This window comes from Vidua chalybeata, chromosome 7, assembly GCF_026979565.1.
Source record: "Vidua chalybeata isolate OUT-0048 chromosome 7, bVidCha1 merged haplotype, whole genome shotgun sequence".
Taxonomy (NCBI): Eukaryota; Metazoa; Chordata; class Aves; order Passeriformes; family Viduidae; genus Vidua; species Vidua chalybeata.
Window position 1 is genome coordinate 7,788,956 of NC_071536.1, and position 18,656 is coordinate 7,807,611.

The window sequence follows — 18,656 nt, forward strand, 5'->3', positions numbered from 1 at the left end:
GAAATCTTCTGGAACATATCACTGAAGTGAGGTAATGAGCCCAGATAAAGGACTGTGTTCCCAGTAAAATAGATTATTTTTCCTTCAGTCGCATCTCAAAATGTTGTTTGGAACAGCAATCTATGCATACCAGTTACATTAGGAGTAATTTAAGAAAGTTTCTTGTGTCCTCAAACCTATTTTTTTAGTGTTTGTCCAAGCCATCTTTCCAAATGCCTTGCTGTGCAGATATGTGCAGTCTCTAATGCTTTCTTCCTACACGCTGTGTTGGCAGCTGAGTGCATTCAAAGATCATGAGTCAGGTTCCCTAAAAAAAATACATCTTAAAAATAATGAGATTTAAAACACTATAGGCTCTATGTGAGCATTTAGTATTATTTTCCTTCTATAAAGTTTTTCCTTACACAGGTATGTAGATCTGAACTTTATTTTGTATTGAAAACAACTTATTTTTCACACAAACTCCAAATCTTAGGACTTGGGTCTTCAAGAAAAAAGACTCTCTTGTGAGTCTTGCCCCACAGCTGAAAATTGTAGCTGATAGCTTTAATCTTTTTTCTGCTTCCTGATTGATAAAGTGGCAGAACCACCATTTCCAAAGCAGTGGACGCTTGGGATCAAAGCTGAACGATGATTTCATTTTGCAGGGTATCGTATGCCCAAGTCATACCTGTTTTGGAGTAACTGTAGTTAAGATTAATGTGTGGAGACTTGTTAAAGAAAAAGTGAGAGGTGAAGTGTATATGGTAAATGATGCTGAATCTTTACTTGGGATAGAAAATAGCGGCAGGGGACTGATGATGTAGCCAGCAGAAAGTTTGAGACATTAACCCCCACTGTGGTGCCTCTTAATCTGTTTCACATGTGTAAGCTCTAAAGCAGAGCCTACTGTGGATTTGTAAACACAAAGGTCTTTAATGTCTGAGATAAGGACAATGTTTTTCTTGATTCAAGCAGCCTAAAAATTGCATTACTAATTTTGTAAGTTATGTGTTGCGTTAATATTCAATTTAGCATGTTGTGCAATGGGCTTAGGATGGAAGAAATACTTTTCCAACAAATTGTGCAGCTGGAACTGTTACTAATTCCCTAATTGTTCTGTGCCATATAGTAATTGCACTTAATTGTTTGCCTTTGCTGTGTTTTATGAGGTGAAATGTGGTATGTCAACACTGCTGAACAGGTACGTCAGTGTGTGTAATGCTAATGTTCTTGAAAGGGACAATTTCCAGGTTTCAGCTGACTGGATGAAATGGCTCATGTGTAGCTACCAATGTGGTGCTTCATACATTTTTTTGTAAATCAGTTTGTAGCTGGTTCTTCTTGGTGAGGGGTAGGTTTTGTCTTTGCACATGTTTTTTGTGCTGGAGGGTAAGATAAGAGAGGGGCCAAATGCCTGTGGCTGGGAAAGGGACATGTAAAGTAACATTTTCTTACACAGCCAGTTTTTAAAAACTGTTAGGATGTTAGTGGTTAAAGTTCTTGTTAAAATGCTCATGGTCCTTCTACTTAAGTGGGGCTCTCCACTGCTAATTCTACTTTTTATTCTTTTAAAAGCATATTAGGTTTCTTTGGAGACCAAAGGAACTCGCCTAGAAGTGTTCCTGCTGGTAAAAATGATTCTCCATCTTCCCTCCCATCCCAATCTGTGAGGGTAGCTCTGTTTCTGGTCTTGTCCCCACGGGTTTGAAATTGTACCTAAGAAACCAGGCAGTCTTGGAGAGGGCACTTGAGAACTTTAGTTCCCAGCCTAGGTTCTCTCGGGGCTTATTGCTTCTGCCCTGAAAGACAGCAGAATCTGCAAGCTGTGCTTTAACCTGGCCATACTGACTGGCAATCCCACGTGCTTGTCACAAGCACTTTGTCATTAACAGCAAATGTGATAATCTAGAAGACCATATGAGCTCTTATTGTTTTCAATTTCATATTGTTTTCTCTTTCAAAATTAAGTGCATCTCCCAGAGGTCTTGGTTCCAATCCCCATGTTTTATGGCTGAGGTTATTGAATGCAGCTATTAAGCTGTTAGACTGGTTTTGTGTTAGTAATTTTCTCTGGTATGAAGAGTAATTCCTGAATTCAAGTCATTATCTGGCATTTCAGCCACTAAATGTTGTGCTTGCATGGGTAATACCCCCAGCTGTCAGTGCAGCTTTGTGGCTCTTTTTTTACTGGTTTTGACTGGGGTGGCTTGAGACAGCTGGTGGCCACTGCATATCTGCCAGTGTGGAAAGCTCAGAGCAAGCAGAGCCTACGTGGGTGTTGCAGTGATCTGTCAGGAAACTGAAGTGCAGTTGACAGCACTGTTGATTATTTCTCTTAGAAACAAGCAGGTGTTTGCTTGTCTTTGGTACTGATTGGCAATGCAAAAAATGATTTAACTGCACAAGTGACAGTGCTGCTGCAAGGAAGGAAGATTTGTGTCATGGCAGGCAAAGATACTGTGCTGTACTTCTGAGGAGCTGCTTTAATGCCTGATGTTCTCTATGGTGCTTATTTCTCCAGTCTTGCACAAAAGTGGAAATGCTGGTTGTTGTCCACAGCAGTAGATGTAAAATTGTCACTCTGCTCACATTTTTGCTTCTGTTGTTGGGGTTTCTGAGGAGGAGAAGGAGAGGGTGTGACTCCTTAGCAATAATATGATGTCATGGCACTCTGTTTCATGTAGCTATCTAATTAAAATAGATTATTAAGAAATAAGATTATTCTACATGGGCATTTAGTATTAGATGGCAAGCCTAGCATGCACACGTTAATACACGTACTTGTTCCTTGTATACTGATAGCTTTCAGCCTTCTCTATTTTCAAAATGTACAGTTTGCACCATGAATTCTAAACCCAGCCTCAGACTCAGAAAAGACTGACATGCTTTAGTGGAAAGTTTGCAGTCTTACTTAGACTTGTTTTTCCCAAGGTTGACTCTAATAGGATAAAGGATATCTTAGGGGCAAATGTTATTTTGTTGAACTAGAATGCATTTACAAAATATCTTTATCTGAATTTTATTCTCACATTAGTCTGTTTTGTTTTTTAAATTCTCAGTTTTCATAAATAAAGCAACGACATAGTCTTCACTTTTAAATCTCCAAAGATACAAAGAAATGTAGTCACTATAAAAATAGATGCAACATCATTTGCTCATGTATTTTATTCGAAGCCAGATAAGAGAATTATGTAGAGCTAATAAAAATGAGAGGTACTATTGTGTGGGTAAAGTGAATAATTTCCAAGTGCTCATCGATGAGGCTTTTGATGAAGTGCATTGTGTGTACCCTGGTGCCAGCCAAGGTGATCATTTAAAATGGAGTAGAAAGCTGCTTCTTCTGGAGGCTCTGTGACAACCGAGGCGTTTTGGGGTGACTCTGTGTGATTCCTATACTTTGTGTCCAGATATCTTTGCTGACCACTGATCTGCTGATAGGTTTCAGGATTTCCTCATCTGTTATACTTTTGGCTTGAGTCTTAAATTCATTTCAAACTCCACTCCTGGAAGAATCTGGGGTACTTCAAACATGAGTGCAATATAAGAATGAACAGTCACCATCTAAGCTCTTGACATCCAGAATTCAGAGCCAAGTCATGTTTTGATGACTTAAGGATATTGTACTTTATTATGTAGCATTTTTCTTACCATTCCTGGAGGATATCCTGAGTTTTTATAAGTTGATGGCTTATGAAGAATTCTTAAATAAGATTTTCTCTCCCTTCCCATTTTGGAGTTGTGTTTCCTCTGAAGCATTGTTAGACTTGATTAGGATCTAGGAATTTTTTTGAGTAATGAGTCAGAAAAATAAACAAAATCTGAACAAGCAAAAGGTGGGGAATGGAAAGGACTTCTGGTTTAGATGAGTTTAAATCCTTTCAGCTCTAAACTAGAGGTATAGTTTCCCTCTCCTGCATGCACACCTTTTCCTTCCTTTTTCCATGTCCCTTTCTTCCTCTTGCCCTTGTACTCTCAAAAAAACCCCAGGAGAATAGTTGTGTTGTGCCTTACTGAGATGGCTTTATGGGGTATGGCATATCTGTGGGATATATGTGCTTCTCTAAAAGGCCCTGAAGGGAAAGCTTTCAACTGTAACAAATCTGTCCTGTAAAGGATGGGAAGCAGTAAATATGCTTATAGTTGTAAACACTAGTAATTCCACAGCAGTCCCTTATGTCCCTCTTACTCAGAAAATTATCTTTGTTGTGATTCTGTGTGCTTTTCAGTTTGGGATTTCAGGTTTTTTTGACATTGAAACTGAGCCGTGATTAGAAGGTATGAAGAAATGGACCATAAAATAGATGCTTAGTGCAAGATAAGTAAAAGCATACTTGATAGGATTAGTGGAATGTATTTAAGATGTGTTATGTTGCTGGCATACCCGTGACTGCTTAACCACTGAAATAATCTGTTGCTATTTAATCCAAATCAATTTCATTTGCTAGGTCGTCTGGAAGTTACTGAGTAAGTTACTTAGTTGCTTAGCCAAATGGCAGGGAAAAAAAAAAAAAAAAAGTCAAACCACTGAAGAAATATGCCTTGACAGTAAAGAAAATAATAAAATGCTAAGAATCTCAGTTCTGAAGGAAATAAGTGGTTGGCTGGAAATAATTGCTTGAATATTTTGAATTCATTATGGTGAATTTTGCCAGATGCTTTTGAAGAATATTTATGTTTGCTATTTGCTGTTGTGTTTCTTGATCTTGCTGCAAGGCATATGTACTTCTGGGTAATTTGATCCTGTTTATTTATGGTCTAAATACTTCTTTTACCCCCCCGGACAGCAGTATTCAATTGTGTATTATTTCAGCTGTTATTTGGCAAACGTGACACAAATGTAAGTCCCAGGCAGTGCGTGTCTAAGGTAGAATTGTGTTTGTCTAAGGTAGAATCAAGTGTATTTCTTCTTAGCTGACAAACTTGGTGGAATCTTGACGTATCTTGACAGATTTCTGAAATTTGTGTTTCACAATATACCTGGGAACATTTTACAAGGTAAGATCTTCAAAGAGATGTTGCAGCTCAAATACATTTGTAGCATGTCTGAGAAAGCAATTTATTAACTCTTCTCTGAGCCTCTGACACCGTGGAAGTGTGAAGGGTGGGGAGAGTGTTTTCTGCTCGCTCCTATCTTGTCACTTATCTGGAAACGTGTCAACTGTTTGAGTCTGCCCTGGCATGTGGATATCAGGAAAACTGGTATACATGGCAAAGAACTGGCTAGTGGGAGAGCTGAAATGTGAAAAATTGCTTTGTGAATGATGGTAATTTTATGGTCATTAGTTCTGTTTTGTGTGCATGCAGGAATCCTGCTCGTGTCTATTTGACTTCTCGGGGTGTCAAGATATTCACCCTGCAGCTGTGGAAGTAATTTAGAGTGAAATGATGCTCTCTGTATGTTGCCATTCTTTTCCTGTCTGGTGCACCTTTCTTTGAGTATTTTTGGTATGGGAACTGGATCAAGTATGACCAAGAACTGGGAAGTGGGAGGAGTAAGTTAATTTAGACATGTTCAGTCTGACTGTGGAGCAACAGGGTAAAAAGCAATACAGTTGGTTTTCCTAATAGGTATAAAACCCAGGCATTGGTTTGTCCTACACTGATTTCCTCAGTGCTTGCAGTGTAGTTCTTTGCTGACACGACCAGAACAGATTTATCCATGTGGACATGGTCTCTATCTGGCCTTCACTTTACTTTTGTGCTCTTCAAGGCACCCCACTTTAATGAGGATGAGCAGTGCTGTAGTGCAGAAAAGCAGGAAGCTTGTTGTTACTATATCCAGTTTATTTAGCTTTGTCATGAATTCAGGTTCCTACGTGTGTGTATCAGGAAGGTTTCTTTTGTTTTCCTGCTGAGCTCCATCAGAACGAAACAAACAGAAAAGCTTTTTTCTTGATTCTCACTTCTCTTTAAAAATTAAGAATTTATTAACTTTTGAATGCACCAGAGCTCAGCTTATCCATTAACTAATAACAGGAAAGAAACAGAAGTTACAGCAAACAATGTGGTTGTCCAGTGGCTGTTCTTTCCTGCTCACCCCAATTTAAAATATGCTATTGCTAAAGATAGAATTTTGCCTTTGAATGTCCACTTTTGTAAGGTTTATCATAGCATGGAACAATCTGCCAGAACTTAATTGCCTTTTGGCAGATCTTTTTTCAGTTAATGATGTTGCTGGTGCTGGAAGAGAGGAGGATTCAGGTGTTCAAGGGACTAATCTTGAAAAAGAAGGCAGACCATTTAAACTGTTATTTTTTTTGTTTTTGTTTTTTTATTTTTTTTTTTTTTGAGCTAGTCTCTAGTGGAATTGGGCTGCAGCAGAGCAGTCCCATTTTTCCTTTTGCCTCTCTCCCTGGCAATGATTTTGGAACTTGTTGGAGTCCTCCAATAAAATTTTCATGCATTTCACAAAATCTGATGAATTGTTAGAAAGGAGGGATTGACATCACTGTCCCTGCAGGAGACATGAAGCTGACTGGAGCATGATGTCGTTGAACCAGTGAATTCTTGCTCATCACCTAATCTGCTGAGTTGTAGTGACAGTTACCTGTAATAAAACCTCTGATAAAAAGCTTTTTTTTTCTTGGTCATGAAAATTAATCTGTTAAGCCCTATCCTAATGGATGCAACCTTTCCAGCACTTTGTTTTGGAGTGGCCTTATAGGGGCACAATATTGTGGATTTTATTGTGAATTCTTTATCATACTCATGCAGTTCAGTCATCTCTTTTATCTTCTATTTTATCACATTTTAGCACATTCTGTTTTCTTGAAGCTTTTGTTCTAGCCCTCTTCAGTCTGCTTTTTCAGTAGACAGTCTTTTACTTCAGTTGTGCTTCAGCAGACTTAGCATGTCACAGCCAATATATGTACAGTATGCCTAAATTTCCTCATTTTGCCTATGTCTCTTCAGTGTTCCAGGTTTTCTGGGAGTAGGCTATCAATCAAATAGCTTACCTGTTTTTCTATGGAATTCTCAGTTTGCTGTAGGTGACCTCTATGCATTCCATATGCTCCCAGGATCTGCAGCCAGTTTTTCTTCTTGCAAATATTCCTTCACAAATCTGGACAGCTTTAAAATGGCATAGTTTGCTTGTGTTCAGATGTCATTTCAATATTCTTAGTTCAGCAATGTTCTAAATGACCTCTTCCTCTATCTGCACAAGATTGAGACTTCCCAGGGGTTTCTTTGTACTTATTTTTGGGGGGTTTTATGGCTTGGCATGCTTTGGTACTCTCAGATGAAACTAAAAACTAAAGGAGAAAATCTCTGTTCTCCCCTTGCAAGCAGCTATGTAGTAATGTCCATCTTGAGACTTTGAAGGTTACTCTTATTACATGAAAGAATTTTAGGACTTTGTGGTTCACTGGGTTGCTTCATCAGCTGTGGTTTTTTGGTTGGTACCTTTTCTATACAGTAATTATACTGATTTTTGTTTGATGTTTGCTAATTTTGTCCATGCTTGCGGGGATTTTTTCTTCTTATGGTTCATTTTAATTTGATAAAATTTTAAAACATTAAATTTTGCTTTCATGTGTTTTTCAGTTAGATGTTTAAGCTGCTTTTTTTTCTTTTTATACTCTATTATTCCTTTTATACCTCTATTTCTCCATCACATTTTTAAAACTGAATGTGTGTGTTCATCTGCATGTCTCAGCTCATTCACAGAAGTTAGTGATAACTTAATTGATGAAAGCAAGAATTGGAAATCTGAAATAATATCTCCGCATTTGTTCTTTGTGCCTGATCCCCATCTGGAATTGCTCAGGAGAAAACAAGAAATATGTGTGACTCAAACACTGAGGATGCAATTTCCATCTCTACGGTGTTTCACAAACACTCTTTTCCTCTGACCACTTTGTGGATCTCCACAGCTCAGATTTCCATTTATGATGTAGGTGATAGGTGATAAGGATGTACCAAGACCTCCTGGGTTTAAATATGATCTGGTGCTCTGGATAAAAAGATGAGTCCTGTGCAAAATTGTTTTCCTTTCATCTGCTGCATTGCGGTGATGTCATGGATGGGACATTTTTAGCCTCTTGTGATATTTTTTTTTTTTTTTTTGGATGCTTAATATGTTTTCCAAAGGAGGCTTATCCTATTATTGTTCTCTTCTGTGATGAGAAATACAAATGTCCTGAAGAAAACACTGTGTATAATTTTAGCTGAAAGACGCTGCTGATCTAAAGACCAAGTAGGACTCTTGAGATGTGAAGTGGTAATATCTCAAGTTTCAGCTAGCCTTTTTGGAGATTTATAGTTACTATTAGGACAATATGCTTAAAATATGTTTTTCTCCATTTTTCAAGCAGAAGGAGGAAACAACCATGCAACCAAAAAAAATAAAAAACAAACCTGTCACTTCTGTCATAGCAATAATCATAGTTGTGGGGGAGGTTTTTATTTTGTTGGTCTGTTTGTTTTATATGCAATATGAGTGAATGGAATACATTAACCCTGATGTCCTGGACTTTGAAATAATAATGTCACCAGTGTCCTGCTTCTTTTCCAGCCCAGAAATGCACATTGAATGTGGTGATGTCTGTGAATGGAGAATATATGGGATTGTACAGAACTCTGGACTGAAAGTGCAAAGAATATGATGGAAGATTTCCTTGTGGTGAAACAAGGATTAAAAGACAGCTCCTGGCTCAAACTGCACAAGTGAACAAATTAGATGTTTTTATGATGTAAAGTCGGACATTTGTGGCAGAGAAGTAAAGGTTTTTCCTTTAAGCTTTGTGCACCTACATCTGTTTAGTCCATTGGTTAGGTTGTTGATACAGCTTGAATTAATATTTATTGCTCGAAAACAGAAAATATTCTTAAGTCTCTCTGCATATTATATCCTACATGAGCACAAAATTTAGTGTTTGGGCTCTAGATAACATTTATCAGTGTGCCTAGCTGAATTGTGTATTACAGTCAAAAATTTATTTAAAATGTCTATTCTTACTTACATTTCAATATTTCTACTTGATATTGTCTGAATACTTGATCACCTAGATCATGGTTACTTTAAAAAAAAAATCTTAGTTATAATAAGTAGTCTATTTTACTTGTCATACTTGTAAGCTTCAGTAAAAAAAAAAAAAAAAAAGCCTTGGTTTTTATAAATCCAGAATTTGTAGTCCTATTCTATTTAATCCAGGTGTAACAGAAATATGGTTCCATGCTGCCTAGCAAGTATGTCACTATGTCCAGTCTCAATTAGCAGACTAACAGTTCTTGAAGTGATTGTGATTCATTTAAGGAGCTGCTTTTGTTAAGATAAATCTGAGTAGTTGGTAGTTTTGTAAATGTGGATGGCTGTGCATGGGGTGTGTCTAATGAAGATTTTGATTTGTGAAGTAGTAAACCCAATGTAATTTCAGTTTTTGTATTGTTTCTGGAATTAGTTGCAGGAGTATATATAGTTACGCTCGATGAAAGTCTTCTGCTGAAATTAGTATCTGTAAATCACTGCAAGATTTTTCAGTAGTGCATGTGGTGCTTCCTTTTATGTGCTTATGTTTAGTTCTGTTTCTTGAACCCTGACACTCAATGCAGCAGTATCACATGGTTACCAACATACTCCTTAACAGGAGTAAAGAAGTGGGGAAAAATAAAAATGTATATAGTGTCCACTTTTATGAATCTATGAAGTCTTCTACATGAAGAAAAATGTCCAGTCCCATACTTGTGGTTATGAACTTGCACACCAGGGTGCAGACAGAACTGAGCACATCAGCTTCTGCTTTAAGCAAGCCAGGAGCAGCTCCACTCCAGAAATGCTGTGTGTTTACCTCCAGAGCCATGTCAGCATGCTTCACTCCTCAGGCTATTCAGGAGTGTGAGGGTGTTTGAGACGTGGCTGTAAACAGTGTGAGGTTTCAGAGGTCATGTGGGTCTCGTGGCATCAGTCCCAACTGGGGTGTTGAAAGGCAACCCATGGAAATATCTGGTTTCCATGCTGTGCCCACACACTGCTGCCTCTCTGCTTATTCCATGTGTGTTTCTGTATTTCTTGGTACAACGTCTGGCTGTCCCTACATCAGTTGTTAGTACATGAGCGTGGTCAGAATCTTTTTGCAGCTTCTTGTAGCTGGAGGTTTATTAGATTTTCTAGCACTTGTGTCATCGCATATTTGATGTGTTGTAAGATATCTGGAGCAACTTAGTCATAAGTTATTTGGAGAAGCATATTCAGAGAGGCCTTTAGGTTAATTTTTGTATCAGCTAGGTTGTAATTTTAATGAAGAAAAAGGATTAGGCTGAGGAAAGCTGTAGCTTGATATAAAACTTCTGTCTGCATTCTCTGGTTTGCTTTGGGCTGCCCCTGTGTGAGGAGTAGCCTAAAGATTTGATGTGGCTGCTCTGTGGGGTGGCATTTTTTTCCAAAAAAATGTGTACGTGTGTAAGTCAGGGTGCTCCCAGACACAAACATAATGGGTTTTTCTTGCATAGGATAGAAATACAGAACTTCTTCCTTGAAAGCTTACTGCCCTTTCCAGACCCTGAAATGGAGCTTAACCAGTCAAATATAATTCTGGGGAGTTTGGCTCCCAGCCCCACCCTGTTTTTCCTAATTAATAGTGGTCAAGCTGCTGTAGGAAGCTTTTTGCTGATGTTAGGAATACCCGCCCCTAGCTCTTGGCTGTGATTTGAGCAAGTGCTGACTCTCATCCCTGAAATCAAGGGCAGCCTGCTTTGATCATAAAATACTCCACATTTTATAGCTGTTTAGGAAATAACACCTGAGGGCTTGCACATGTTTCCTTGGCAGGTTATTTCTGTAGTTTCTGCCAGGTTTTACTGCACCTGCAGCAAATCAGTTTGAATGTAGCTGAGTTTAAGCCTCTCAGTAGAGGAGACAGCAAAATGCTTGATGATCATTTCAGATTGGGAGCCCCAATTCTCTTATGTTGAGTTGCCACACTGACTAAACGTAAAATAAGGACAACATTATTTTTGAAATACACTCAAGTTTGTGGACCATAAAGTGCTCTGGTGAGGGCTATCTCTTGTGAGTGTCCTCTGGCTCCAGGCTGCACTTTGAGGAATCTGTGGCAAATAATGCACCAGGCTTTGCAAAGGACCATCAGGCAAGATGTTAATTTGGTGAACTGTATCTGTTTTATGTACTGAGCAGGGCAGCAGTCTGCAGAAAAAGTGTCATTGCACCATCACATACTGTCATGATGGCTACACGTAAGGGAATCCCAACTATGATTGTGCACACATTTTGCCATTTTACAACAGAGGACTTCAGTTTTCAGAAAATCAAACTACTTTTCTTCTCCTGGATTGTGCTGGTGGCCAGGCTTGCCTTTTTGACAGGAATTTTCAACTTCCTGCTATGTCCTCTGTTCCTTCAGGAAGAAGCAAGTTCACTATATTATGGGGGAATTCCTTCTTTCTTCCTGTTGTGCAATCCCTGCAGATTTATCTCATATTTGATTAACAGCATGGTTTCTGACAAAGGAAATATTGGTAAATCCAGGATTTGTAAGAACTTTACAGAAGTTGATCATGCTTGGAATACTTCATGTGTTCTTGTTCATAATTTAGATTGTTATTGTTAATATAGTTGAAGGAGTTGACAGTCACAGATATCATTCCTATTGGAAAGCTGGGGTTATTGCCCTCATGGGGTTTGACAACACACACTTTTGCAGAATCGTTGTTTTTGGATCATCTGTTTCTTGTTCAGAGTCCGTGACTAATTAGCTTATAAAAAAGTCATTGAGCTAATACCTTACAGGGAAACCTGTGATGTCAGATTTGATCCCCTAATTGCTCTTATAATTGGCATTTATTGGAGCTCTTTCACAAGTCAGGGCACCAGACCTCATTTGTTTTATGTAGAATGTTGTAAAAACAATTGAACTGGCAGCTGATTACAGTTTTCTATTCAGTAAGCAATTTTGGAAGACTGTGGGCTAGACAGTTGTCTGATTTGCCTAGTCTGTAAAAGTTAAATGTAAAGAGAGATGAATTTTCAGCATATGGCTCTGTGTTGGCAATTACATGCATTAGTGGTTTAGCTGGCGTATTGTGTCTGCTTTATAAATGTTTATATTGCAGCCTTCTGCTAATAGATATTGATGACAGGCAGTGTTTGGAGGCCCAGTGCATGGCAGTGATCATTAGTTATGGCCCAGTAATGATCCATCTACTTGTGTTTGCTAGCATATCCAGTTCTAACCCGTGCTTGTGGAAGCATCAGCTCCTCTGTTGTTCCCTAATTATTTAACACAAGGTCGTTGTCAGCTGGGATGTAAATGTTTAACATTTTATATTGAGCATATTCAAGTTATAGAACTCTTTAAGCATAAGTGAGCCTGGAAATAAAATTGTGCTGATGCTTACATAAAGCTTGTCTTATTAATTCTGAAATTATTTGGAATGTTTTTGATTGCCTAACTAGGTGTATAAAGGAAATATGCAGTCCCTTTGTCTGCTCTGAAATTACAGAGAGCTCTGTGGTGAGAGGAAACTTTGAAATGTCACACTCCTGTCAAGAAAAAATAATTCATTGACCCTTGTCCATAAAAATTGGTGGGAAAATTGCACACTTCTGACCAGTCTCTGGATCTCATGTCTCAAATGTGTGAAGAATGTGATAAGTTTGAATTCAGCTGTGATGAGTATTTTGACACCAAAATATTTAACTTTTGCCATATGGCTTCTCTCAAATTCCATACTTCTTTCTCAGTTACATAGCAGCTCTGAACAGCATGGGGCTTGTGGAATGATCTCTTCAAGCTGCAGACACAAAAATGAGAATTTTCCAAGTATTTGTCAGTTAGAGAGCGTCTTCTGGAATTGTTGACATTAAAATTTTTGTAATTGTAACGATGAATGTCTAATATCAATGAAAAGAATAAATGAAGTATTTCTGGTGGCATTCCTCCTGAAACCAAAGCAAGATTAGCAAGTAATTAACTGTCACTGTTGTGCCTTTGCATGGCTTCACTGGCTGGATCCCAGAAATACTGACTTTTCCTAGTGGTGAAAAAGATCAAGGGCTTCTCTTGGATGTTGAGTTCAGGTGGTAGAGTACAAATTCCTGTGACAAGTGTGAAAAATGACCTGTGGACCTTATCCTAGGCACATGAACCCATAGAGCAAGGACTGCTGAGCTTTTCTGTGCCCACAGTGCTGTGGTGAACACATCACTTTTTGCACTGGAAAGCTTTCAGTTTCTCTGGGGATGTTAATACAATTTTTTTTTTTTTTTTTTTTTAACATAGACCTCTTCAGGTCGCTGGAAATCTTTTCTGTTTTATTTCTCCACATTTGGTAACTTCAGAGGAAATATATCTATCTACTTATGAAAACATATTTTAATGTGTAATATTTGGGAAAAATGTATTTGATGAGAGTATTCAACACTTTGTGCTGTTTTTATACACAAAGCCTCTGTACTAGACATGGTAAAATTGCCCTAAGAAGGCACTGAAGTGATTTGTCATAAGATGTCATAGGAGCCTTAGAAATTCTTGGGGCAGTTGTAGTGGATATGTGTCCCAGGGAGCACATGTCCCCAAAATTCTTTCATGTGTTCAAACCTTGGGAGTTAATTAGTCCTTGGCACTGCCAAACTTTTCTTATGTGTGTTTAAAAAGGTTCAGCTGTACCTCAAATCATCTCCTGGTTCACATTTGACAAATTATTAGGCCCGATAAACTTGATGTCCAAAGTATTAGCAATATATGCAAGTATGGATTGAAGATTTAAAAATCATTTTATGAGTTACTAAGAGTTTGATCTAATGATTGTGATTTCTGAACTTTCTGACAGATACCTTCGAGGTGAGATGCAAGACACGTGGAGAGGAAGGAACCACTAGATCAGGTTCAGTAATGACCTTTTTTGGTTTACTGTATATCTACATTTGATCACATAATTGTGCTTACTGACACGAACAGCTAATCCCTTGTATTGGTGATCTGATGTGAATCGAGTTAATTTCTGTTTGTTGGAACAGAAATATTACAGGAGGTTTTAGTGTGCTGTTTACACAGGGGAAAATCTGTAAACACATATGGTCCTTTTGTCATCTGAATGCTTCTGTTGTCACTGCAGGGCACATGAAACCACAATAATTGTGGAATAATGAAAGCTAATCCTTATCCTGGATGAGTGCAGTTAAAATCTTTCTATCCAGCAAATATCTATGTCAACTTTTATTACTAATTCAAGGTTCCTTGATGTGCCTTTTCCTGACCATTATTTATCTCACTTTCACAGACTGATTACTTTATCTGTTGCTTTACTTTTATTTCACTGCTAGTCTGGGTTAGATGACAGAGCGTGCAGATTGAGGTTGTCAGTGCTTTGGGTGATGTGTCTTCAGAGTCAGGTTGTCATCACTGCTTTGAGACAACACAAATCTGCTTTTTACTGGGTCAGTTTCTTGGGGAAGTGTAGAAATTCTAAAAGTATACTTGTGACCTTCTGTTGAATTTGTTTCATTTCCATTCAGGTTGTTGCATTCTGGTACAAAGTGTCACTGGCCAGGTCAGATGGGTTTTGAAATTAGTAGGACAGTGGGTAGGATTTGCTGTAGGATTTGGGTTACTGGTGTAAATTGCAGGCTCTGTTCTGGGGAGCTGGGAAGGGGAAATCCCTTCTAGAACTTGGCAAGCATATTTATGTGCTGAAGATACACAAGTAGCTAGGTAGGGATTTGTCCCTGATGAAGTCATAGCAAGACTTACCATAAAACTGTGATATTTTTATTACCTGACTTCCTTACAAGCATTTTAAATTATTTTCTCTCAAGAGGAAGCAGAATTTAAATCTGTGTGGTTTATGTTAGAAGAATATAATTGCATTTTTTGATCCAAGGCATGTGATTCAATAAAGGAGTGTGGGGTGAGAGGATGATGTACTCAAATATTCTGTCAAGAGCAGAAGTAAACAGCATGGGCTGTGCTCAGAGTGGGGAGTTACACTGTGTAACAAGTGATGATGTTCTGGCACCTGTAAAGCATCATAGCTGATGCTGAAGTTTCTTGATTAAAATATTTCTGAGCAATAAATCAGAAATAGCTAGATGGTCTGATAGCCTAACTTTGGCCTCTTAGCTCAGTGAAAGTCTTATGGGAACAGATTGCTGGGGTTTTGCAAGTTTTGGATTAATTTGGGGTTTTAGAGTTGGTTTTTTTTTTTTTTTCCTTTTTTGGGGGCTTGCTTTTAACATAGATAAATCTTTTCTATAAAGAGGTGGTGTTTCATGGCAGAATTTTGTGTCTCCAGCCCTCGCCCTGGTGTTCCCAGGCATCAGATTATGTTGGTCTGTGGCATAAATTGGGGGACATGAGGAAGGACCCAGAAATATGATTTCTGCAGAATCAGCAGTATACTGAAAATCTTCTTAACTTCAGATCAGGCTCCTAAAGATAGATTTCAGCTGTGATTGTTGGATACAGAGAAATATAAATGGGCTCTTTCTGCTGGTGCTTGTCACACGGGACAGTCACTCTTTGTGTAGGAGTCTGTGTGAGCTTCACTTACTTGCCTTTTTTACTGGCTTTTGCCTTTCTGCCTAAGAATAAAGCCTCAAATTTTAGTACTTGCACTGTGAAAATTGTTAGATACATTTAGTTACAGTGAGCACTCTTCCAGGGTCTTATTTATTGGGACAGAATGAATAGAAAGCTATTGTTTATATCTATATTCCCTGATTACTCTTACCAGCATGCCAAATATCTAATGAAAAACTGCCTTGTGAATTGTTGGTTTATTTATTTATTTCTTGAACAAAGCCTGGTGTGCTGATGTGATCTTATGGTTCCATAGGGGTAGGCAAATATATTGTAAGTGGCATTAATCAGAGCTCCAGCTCTGTCTTGGCATCTTTAACCCACCTGTGGAATTAATGCAAGACTTTGTTGTCTTTCCCACTTCCCATCTGTCTTTACTATTAATTTGCACAGTAATAGTGAATGCTTATTAGGTTGAAATTGGAAAGGAAAAAAATCTGTTACTTAAGTTTATAAAAAGGCAAGCACTGTGATTTTTATTTTTTCCTTTTACAAAGTGGTGCTTGCATTTATCTAAGGTGAGAGGAAAAACAGTGGAGCCTGTGTGGAATGAAAAAGGAAATTTCCAGTCCCTTCTACACATCCAGATGTTCTCACCAAAAGAGAAGCCTTCACTGTAACAGATGTAGTTTTGCAAGAGCTGTGTTCAGCCTTTGGGGTGTCTGGGTGTACTAAAGCATCTTTAAGGACAAGGTGACAAACCTCTGACTAGCTTAAAGAATGCCAGCTCCTGATGGTTTTTGAGTTGTATTAAAGTTTGGATTAGGCAGTGTTCCTTGGCACAAGGAGGATGAGTGTTGATAAACCTGTCTTTAGAACCTAACTAAATGTTCCTTTCCATGTCATGTATGGATGTCCTTCCTTTAGATTTAGAGGCAATTTAGTTTCGTTTTCACAAAGGAAAACCACAAATTACTAACAGTGTACTGAAGTAATTGGCTAACAGCCTCAATTAGCATAACAAACAAAATGCAGAATAAATGCAGGAAGAGCAAGACTGACTTAGCCTTGAATTTTCTGCTGTGTCCATATTACTGTGCTACAAGGCTTCATTCAGCAGACCTGACAGACAATTGGAGACTCAAAATGTTAAAGAATAAATTCCATTTTAATCTCTTTTGGGGAAAAAAAGCCACCAACTTTTGGAACTGAGATAGTAATTAGGGTGAAATAGCATAGATTAGCCCCACTTAATGTGGAATTTAATTACTTGAGAGCAATTAAATTAACATGTAGTCTGCTCAGCTTGAGGAAGGGTTTGAGTATAGGGACTTTTGTCAAAAATGTTAATGCACTCTCTGTGCTATATAACTTGTTAATTTAACATAACTTTCTTTTTGCAGTTTGTCATCAATTCAAAGACAACTAGTCTTCTCTAAATGAAAATGAGCTCTTCTTGGTAGAAAAAAAGTAGTCAAAACTGGCTGGATTGAACTTTGGTTCCTAGTTAGCAACAACCAGGCAGATAAGACAACATCCCCTCCTTTATTGCATTTGAGATTTCCAGCCCTTTGCTTCCCCTCAGCTTGTTTACTTCCTCTTAACTACCTAGGAATTGCCAATAACTGCAGCAGCACAGCTACCAGGGAAGCAGTTTGTCTGGGATTAAGGGAGAGGTTGAGTCATTTTCCTCTGGTTTGAGTCAAGATTCACAAGATGCACAGGGCATCCACCTGTTGTGGGGAGGGGAAAGCTCTTTGTGGTGTCCTGATCAATCTTTCAACGTGGTTAAAGGAGGAAAGACACAAAGGCACTGCTGGGGGAGCCACACAGGTGTCAGGAAGGCACTGGGCAAGGGGAAGGCCACTTTGTGTGGGAGCTGCTGAACTTTTCGTTGTAAGAAAGGACAGGAATGAAGGAATCCAAGATTTAGTGGTCTGGTGCTACCATCCGATGTGCAGTGGAGAAGAGGGTGTTGTTGGTCACAAAGTGGCCCCAGCTGTAGACAAGGTGAAGGTTTGGGGTCAAATCTGGGGACTCCAGAGAAAGGGCCAGTCCAATGCTGCCTGTTTGCCCTGGCTTTTTGGTGCTTATTGCACCTGCTGCTTGGAGAAAAGTACTCTCAGAGCTGCTGCACAGGAGTCCTTCAGTGAGTCCTTCCTTGAGCTGCTCCTGCAAGTGCAAGCCTGTGGGGAATCCAGGGCATCCCTCTCTGGCTGCCCTGGAAGGTCTGGGACCCTGGCAGGGGGTCAAACACCCCCTGTACAGAGCCCCGAGAGAAATTGTCTCCGATCTCTGTCCATGGAAAAGAGTTTTCAATCTTACAGGATGAATTACAAGCTCTGAATGTTTGAAATAAGTAGTAATTAGTGTGGCAGGGGTGCAAAAGTAGAATTTTAGGACTCTAGATAAGGGGTTCAAAGGGGGCAAGATGGAGGAAATTGGACGTCCCTTGTCCTTTTCTTCTTCTTCTTCATGCCCTCCATGTTTCACTGTGGTGTTGGCATTTTTCTGTTGGTTTAGGCTGGGGACACACTGTTCAACACGGGTGATAGATATTGGCACGTTATTGTAAATACAGCGCACGTAGTTTCTAGTGTATAATGTTTGTAACATCCCACTGAGGGGCAGAGCCCCACACGCTGTCCTGTGAGACAGACCTGCTGCAGGTCAGAGAGAAAATAGTTTAGATAAGGAGAAATAAACAACCTTGAAAACCAGCACAGACAAATTACAACTCCTTCTTTGGCAGCGGGGCTGAAAGGCAGAGACTTTCTACAATTGGGATCATTTAAATATCACAGATCCTGACACAAGCTCAGCCTTGGCAGTGGCTGCTGCTGCAGCTGGTGTGGGGCTGGGGGAGCATGGGGTGTTCCCTCTCATTTATCACTGAGCAGGGGAGGCTGATGAGCCATGCTAGGATGTATGATTTCTGATTTTTCAAGCTGATTTCTTGTCCACTGCCTGACTTTCAGATAAGAGATGATTTGGTGCTGAAAACACCTTGCTTTGGGTATTAGGAGGGATTAAGTGCCATCCCTTCCTCCCTCAAGAAACCCAAACCCACAGTGCTGCTTTAGTGGCTTTTTGCTATTTGACAGTGAATTAGAGGACATTGTATTTTTAGTGGCAGCTTTAGTTTCAAAGCATGTTGTGTCAGGGTCTGGAGAGTCTTTTGAACTTGTGACTTCTCTG

General features: G+C 39.0%; 1 protein-coding gene across 4 annotated transcripts in view; it reads left to right on the forward strand.

The window, feature by feature from the left end:
• GULP1 (GULP PTB domain containing engulfment adaptor 1) overlaps positions 1 to 18,656 on the forward strand; it is a 146,354-nt gene that overhangs the window by 5,595 nt on the left and 122,103 nt on the right. For 3 of the 4 annotated variants that reach the window (XM_053948307.1, XM_053948310.1, XM_053948311.1), the window contains exon 2: positions 13,771 to 13,824. The exons of the other annotated variant lie outside the window; for it this stretch is intronic. The gene's annotated coding sequence lies outside the window, so the exon portion shown is untranslated. The remainder of the gene's footprint in view (positions 1 to 13,770; positions 13,825 to 18,656) is intronic. 4 annotated transcript variants of the gene reach the window in all.